This window comes from Clarias gariepinus, chromosome 1, assembly GCF_024256425.1.
Source record: "Clarias gariepinus isolate MV-2021 ecotype Netherlands chromosome 1, CGAR_prim_01v2, whole genome shotgun sequence".
NCBI lineage: Eukaryota > Metazoa > Chordata > Actinopteri > Siluriformes > Clariidae > Clarias > Clarias gariepinus.
The window spans coordinates 1,333,829-1,341,862 of NC_071100.1; the positions used below are offsets into that span (position 1 = coordinate 1,333,829).

Sequence of the window (8,034 nt, forward strand, 5' to 3'; positions counted from 1 at the left end):
GACTCTTTTCCATCGCTTCAAAATGCAATCTCTATGCTCCCTAACAAACTGAAGCCCATTTTATGATAAGTCTCACTAACAAGAGGTTTTCTTATGGACACACAGTTGTTTAGTCCCAACCCTGTGAGTTCTTATCACACTGTGTGTGTGTATGAAAATGTTCTTCCTGTTACTATTAAACATAGCTATGGTTTTTACTGTTTATTTTTTACCATGAAACCTCACCAAGCGTTTAATTGATCTCCATTCATGATTGATTTTCTGACTACTTTTCTCCCACTACTTTTAGGACTATCTTTCCCAGTTTTAAGAGTCCATGGATCAGTTCCAGTAATGTTATCTCTCTTAAATAGTTTTGTTTGCTCGCTGCACCCAATTTGTTTTGACCTCCCTTTATACAGTAGCTGGGGTCTTTAACTAAAATTGCTTGAGGTCTGGTAAATGAATACTCCTCACCACCTAAGGTCCGGACAACCCAAAACAGGCACTGATGCTTTAGGTGTAGATTACATTTTTTACTGAATAAAATATAATATGTTCTCATATGGATAAACATGTCTTTTTGTATGTATAAACAGACATAAATTTACATCCTTCACAAATTGGATCTCATTTTAATGCTGTTCTGTTCTGTCCTTTATGTTGCTTTGGTATAAAATAATTTAATTAAACCACTAACAATGTCTGACAAAAATATGCTGAAGGAAACTAAATGCCTTCATCTCCAAATCTGCACAGAACATAAATTAATTTCAACATTAACAAATTAAAAGGAAAACTAAAGTGCTTTTTTTCTGCTGAACTAAGATAAACAAATTATCACAATCTATGAATGCAAACCTTCCTCGTTTAAAAAAATCTCATAATGCATTTTATATTTATTCACATTTAGTGTCTCTATTTAACTACTGTGTATCTAATGTTGAACACTGCTCTCTTTAAGTTGCATTGGTAAAAGAACGTCCACAAATATCATTCAGAAACTCAAACAGGCAAAAAGTGCCACCAAGCGTTTAATTGATCTCCATTCATGATTAATTTTCTGACTACTTTTCTCCCTCTACGTTAACTACCCCCAGTCTTAACACTGCACTGAAGAGTCCATAAGTCAGTTCCAGTAATTTTAAGTCTCCTAAATTGTTTTGTTTGAAAATGTACAGGCTTATCTGTAAGGTTCAAGGCTCACACTCATCACCAGTTCCTTATTTGTGGACTTTTACCCAGGGGTCATTATATTGCACGCCATTCAGTGCAACCCATCTATCAATGGGTTCCACCTGTTGTGCCGTCAAACTCTTCTCAAGTGCCTGGTCTCCTGTTTTTACGTCTCCACAGAGGAGGAGTGAATCATCAGAACGACTCGGTCCAGAACACAATGGCTTTGCTTAATGCCAGATCGCTAACAAACAAGACCTAATCATAAAGATTTTCAATAATATTCAGGTGTGTTGTCCATCTAAACCTCTGCTTTATCTCATTGAGTCTTTTAATCTTCTTTTAATGTGTAGCCTTTCTCAGGATACAACCCACGACTCTGGCTATTAAAAAGAATAATTAATAACTAATTATTGGATTGAGTTTTAAGACATCCTAAATTTACCTTTAGTACTCAATGTTTTATCCAATTATATGTCCACAGATACTTTAACAACAAACATTTATCAGTCATATACTATTATCAAATATACTCCAGTAAACCAGGGGGACTAAGACAAATTAAGGATGTCATGACACATAGTGCAATCACTAGTTTTATTTATTTATTTATTTATTTACCACTGAGTCCCATCCTCTTTTATATATGCTGCATTTGGCTGTCGTCATAAACAAACATAGTATATCTTTTCACTGCTATGCTGACAACACAGAGATCTATTTGCCTTTAATGAAAAAACACTGAAAATGCCAAGTCCCTTTTGGCTTGTTTACATGACATTAAAGCATGGATGTACAAATTTTTTCCCCAAAGTAAAGGAAAATATAAAAAAGGCTGAGATTGTGGCTTTTGGACAAATGGATTCCTTGTGTGCTCCTGCCAGTGACTTGGCTCCATTAGCACCTTTCAGTAAACCATTTGTTGGGAATTTAGGCTTATAAAATATCTAGTTTCTTCCAAATAAGAATTAGAGCTAACATTAAGCTAATTTTATCATTTACAAATTTTGAGAAAGTAACTAAATTTTTTATTTCATCTTGACTTAATTACTGTAATGTATTATCTTCAGGAATCAGTAGGTCATCTCTCTCCCTTTCTCTCTAATCTCTCCTAAAGCTTGTCCAAAATTATGCTGCTCAACTTTTCCTAGCCAAAAGCAAAGACGACTACATCAGTACTGTATAATAATCACCCCACAGGCTCCTGGGTCGCTACAGGATGGATTTTTAAACTGTATTACTTGTTTTTAAATCAGTGAATGGTTCTAAACCTTTGTACATCTTTAAGTTTTTATAACCACATACGATATCTAGAAATTTTATCCTCAGACCAGTTACTCCTCTCTGTCTCAAGGTCAAGATTAAAGCTCAGAGGTCACTGCACTGTAATATTGGAACAGTTCACCATTTAATATTAAAGCAGCACCCACATTAGAAATTTCTTAATCCAGATAAATAGCTCACTTCTTTTCACTGGCTTTTACATCTGGATATAATCTATATAATATGTATTTATTATTATTAATAATAATAATAATAATAATAATAATAATAATAATAATAATGTAACTTTTTAGATTTATTGCTTACAATTTTTTCTAATTCAAATTTTATTTGTCACGTACACAGTCGTACACAGTCATACACAGTACGATATGTAGTGAAATGCTTATACGACTGCCAGTGACCTTAAAAATAAAAGCTTAAACATTAGAGATAAATATGTATTAAAGAAATACGTTAGAAGATAATAAATATACTAATAAAATATACTGTACAAGTAAAATATACTGTAATAAAAGAAATATGGTAGATATTTTTTTTTGTTACAGTGAAACCTCGGACTGCGAGTAACATGGTTTGTAAGTCAAAACCATCTGAGCTAATGGTTTTGCTCTGTCTTTTGCTGCGGAATTGTGGGTAATCATCACAGACACACAAACACCCACAAACACTCTCTCTGCTCTACACAGAAATACTGCTTTGTTTTTTTAAAGGTAAAGTGCGGGTTAATTTGTTTTATTTTTACTTTACAGCAGTGATTCCGTTAGTGTGTCACTCAATCAAATGCCATTAAAAAGATTTCTTGTTTATTCTTCCGATACAACAATGTTTCCGTTGTGTGCACGGATGTGTGAAAATAGTGGCGGAAGGGTAATTGCATAAGACGAGAAGGTGGAGAGGGGAAGGGGGTCTTTACATTAGCTTCATACACACACACACACACACACACAGACACACACAGTTCCTGCGCATACAAATGGAAACACTTATCTGTCAGAATGTATTTTTCCTTTTTTTTAAAGGTAAAGTGCAGGTTAATTTGTTTTATTTTTAGTTAATATTTTGTAATAATATATTTTGAATACATTATAAATTTTTTTTTTATAATTTTATTCTTTTTTATCTTTTTTAAATCCCAGGAATGGAAAATGTGGAGATTTTCCTCATCATGACGTGGTTTTTTTTTAATCACTCTAAACACGACCTTTAATTTTAACAAATTAAAAAATAAAACTAGTTATTCCATTATGTTTTAAAAGATCCTTACTTTACAAAGTCAGATTTAATTGCTACAATTGATATATTCTAGTTTGCGTTACTTACAGAAGAGGCACATAATAAACACATAAATAGGTTATTTAATTATTCCAGCTGTGGTTTAAAAAAATCATGGTGGACACACTGGAGTATAAATAAAAACTGCATTTATGACCCAAAACAATAAAAGCTTTAAGATTTTATTTTTGGAAAATGTTGTTCATTCAAATTCAAATCAAATTCAAATTTTATTTGTCACATACACAGTCATACACAGTACGATATGCAGTGAAATGCTTATGCAACTGCTCATGACCTAAAATAAAGACTAATATGAGAATTAAAATATAGGGTAAATAAAACTAGAAAAGAATAAAATAAAATATAGACACAAAAAAAAAAATAAAGTTAAAAAAATAAATAAATAACTGTACAACAAAAATACACAATATAGAAAATATTTGAAGAATGTATAATGAAATATAAAACAATAAGAGCAGCTGAACGGGCAGGTATATTTATGTAATTTTTGTATGGAATGGTAGTTGTAATGGTAATGTAATGTCCACTGTTTGTGCAATTCACATATTTAAAGTGTCTAGTGCCGTGCAAAAAATGCTTAAAAAGTGATTTATGTAAAGTGACTTGTGACTTGTGACCACCAGGTGTAGTTGTGCAGTGGCAACTAGTTTAAACGAATGTTCAGAATGTCCAGTGTATGTGTGTAAAGACCATATGTGTGTCAGTACTGTGTGGTGGTGTGATTGAGAGACCTTATCGCCTGTGGGAAGAAGCTCCTCCTCAGTCTCTCTGTGTTGGCCTTCAGGGAGCGGAATCGCTTACCTGACCTCAACAAAGAGAACAGTCCATTGTTGGGATGGCTGAGGTCCTTCACAATCTTCGTGGCCTTGGTCCAGCACCGCCTGCTGTAGATTGAGTGCAGGTCAGGGAGCTCAGTGTGGATGATGCGCTCAGCTAATCGCACCACCCTCTGTAGAGCTCGTCTGTCCTGCATGGTGCTGTTCCCGAACCAGGTTGAGATGTTTCCCGTCAGGATGCTCTCTATGGTGCAGGAGTAAAAGTTCCTGAGCACCTTGGAGGGCAGTCGGAAGTCTCTCAAGCGTCTGAGGTGGTAGAGACGCTGCCGGGCCTTTTTCACCACGGTGTTGATGTGACAGGACCATGACAGGTCCTGCGTGATGTGAACATCGAGGTATTTGAAACTGTCCACTCTCTCCACTGGGCTCTCGTTGATGACGGGGGTCTGGTAGTTCCTCTCCGGCTTAGTGCTGAAGTCCACTATCAGCTCCTTTGTCTTACTGACGTTTAGAAGGAGGTTGTTCCTCTGGCACCAGTTCTCCAGATTCCTAATCTCCTTCAGGTAGGCCGTCTCGTTGTTATCAGAGATCAGGCCCACCACGACGGTGTCGTCAGCAAACTTAACGATGGTGGTGGAGCTGGTAGTGGCCACACAGTCATATGTGTACAAAGAGTACAGCAGGGGGCTCAGAACACACCCCTGAGGGGCTCCAGTGCTGAGAGTAATGGAGGCTGAGACATGTCCGCCCATCCTTACTGCCTGTGGTCAGCCAGACTGCCTGTGGTCAGCCAGAATGCCTGTGGTCAGCCAGACTGCCTGTGGTCATTCAATTAAACTTTGAAGTTCTTTATTATTTAGCATGGACACACTGATAAAAACCGTAAAATGCCAAAAAAGAAAATAAAATCTGTAAAAAAAAGAGCTTTGAGATGAACATTTTGTCATATTTTTGTGATTATTGGATTAAACAAGGTGGTGTAGTGGTTAGCACTGTCGACTTGCACCTCCAGGGTCCGGGTTCGATTGCCGGCCAGGCTCGATTCCTGTCTCTGTGTGCATGGAGTTTGCATGTTCTCCCTGTGCTTGGTGGGTTTCCTCTGGGTACTCCGGTTTCCTCCCACAGTCCAAAGATATGCAGGTTAGGCTAATTGGTTCCCAAATTGCCCATAGTGTGTGTGTGTGTGTGCCCTGCGATGGATTAGCACCCTGTATGATGTACCCTGTCTCGTGCCCTAAGCCTCCTGGGATAGGCTCTAGGTCCCCGCGACCCTGAATACAGCGGTATAGAAGATGAGTGAGTGATGAGTGAGAGTGGATTAAACAAAGACATCTGCATTTTTTTTTATTTTTTTTTTGCTGGGGAAATAAATTTTAGGCAGAAATAGGCTCTATCTTGTTAATTCATCTTAAAACTCTCAATTCAGTTTGATAACTTCACACCTTTTATGAATGAAATGTAAGAATAGCGTAAAAAGCACAAACGGCCCTTGTAGTCCACTAAAGAAATGCACTATTCATTGTATGTAAAAACTATTAAAATCAGGTCTTTAAGCAGGTTCAAGGAACAAAAACTGGAAATGGAACAAACAGAAAAAAAAAATCTAAGTATGTCAAAATTACAACAAGCACAATCAAACAAACATAAACCCTACCATGGTCCAGGATTGAGTACGCTTTATGCAACAGGTTAATTACTGCATCATCCACCTCTAGTGAAGTCAAGTCAGCTTTTATTGTCATTCTAATCATGTGCAGTTCAGTACACAGTGAAACGAAACAACATTCCTCCAGGACCAAGGTGCTCCAAGGTTCCAGGATGGCGCAGTGAAGTCGGTTGCTGTCACGACTGCTCCGACCTATTTTACTTTGTTTACATGTTTTATATTCATTTTCAGTTAATTTAAACCGACAAATTTATCATTATTGAGTGCATTAAGTACAAAAGAGATACTCTTATTTCTATTGGTTTACAATGTACTCACGATTCGACGTTTTTAACTCCGCATCCGAGCATCCTGAGGGAGAACAAAGGTCCGAAGCGGCGGACCCGAGGGAAACCAGCCGGCATCAGGAACAGGCTGAAAGCTATTTTCTATATTGTACAGCTAGGTTTACATTTTGTAATGTACAAAGAGTTTATTCTTTTTTAGTTAAATTTAATTCTGTTTTCTTTTTCATATTTATTTCCTTATAATAATAATTAATTTTATTATAAAATAATATTTATTTTAAGGTCGCGTGCGGTCGTCTAAGCATTTCACTACATATCGTACTGTGTATGACTGTGTATGTGACAAATAAAATTTGAATTTTATTTGAATATATACATACAAAAACATAAATTAAAAACACAACTTTACCGGAACCAGCTAGCTAAGAGACCTAATTATCTGACTAGCTCAGATAACGTAGAAACCATGTATAAACGCAGCCACATTTGTTTGTGTACGGAGTCAAACTGTAATTAAGTCACTTTCACTTTTGAGCAAGAGCGCATACTTATGTCCTGCCTTTTATGATTGGGAATGCATGAATCGTTCCCAAAACCACATCTGCAATCGGTCCAGGGATTGGTTCCCGAGTTTGGACCGATTGCAATTCAAAATATTTTGTAAACTAAGGAAGTTTTGAAACGTAATGCAATACCTTGTTTTATTGTTCAATTTATTAAAAAAATTAATAGGTGGTGTTTAGAGTGATTAAAAAACAATAACACGTGCAAATCCCCATCTTTTCCATTCCAGGGATTAAAAACCGGTATAACAAAATAAAATGAATTACAATTCATTTTTTAGCATTGGAAACAATGTTGTTTTCCGCTAACTTGTTATAAACAACTGCTACATGCCTAGCACAAATACGGCAATTTTAGGGTGTTTTCTTACTGGGGTCCGAGAACCGTTTCCAAGCACACTTGGCCCCGGGACCAGCTGATTTTTGTCTGTGAGCATGCTGCCATTAATGAATTTTGGTTTGGGATACTTACAGATGAGGCACGTAATAAATTCATTAATAAGTTGTTTAAAGTTCTTCCAGTTTTGGTAAAATAAATAAATAATTTAAAAATCAGCGTGGACACACTGGAATCTAACTAAAAACTGCATTCATCACCCAAAAAAATAAAAGCTTTGAGATTATAAATTTCTCATATGTTGTGTTTATTTGATTTTAACTTTCAACCGTTTTTGAAGTTCTTTAATAGTCAGCATGGACACAGAAAATAGCTAAAATCCACAGTCTAATGCCACAGAGGAGTTGACCTAAATCATCTTTTTTTCTGGATTGCTACAATATCATTTCACTTACAAAAATACTTCCAATGAGAAAAAAAGGTTGGCAAAGCTGGCTCCATTTTGTTTATGTCACGTCAGTATATACAATGACATTAACATACATGGATTTGCATTGAGTTTAATCATGTAGTACTTTCATATTCATAGCAAAAGCAATAATAATAATAATAATAATAATAAATTCACCACACTATTACGACTACTATTACAAATGATTATTATTAT

At 35.9% G+C, this 8,034-nt stretch overlaps 1 protein-coding gene across 1 annotated transcript in view; it reads right to left on the reverse strand.

The window, feature by feature from the left end:
- LOC128523508 (gastrula zinc finger protein XlCGF26.1-like) overlaps positions 1-8,034 on the reverse strand; it is a 179,410-nt gene that overhangs the window by 166,089 nt on the left and 5,287 nt on the right. The window lies entirely within an intron of this gene.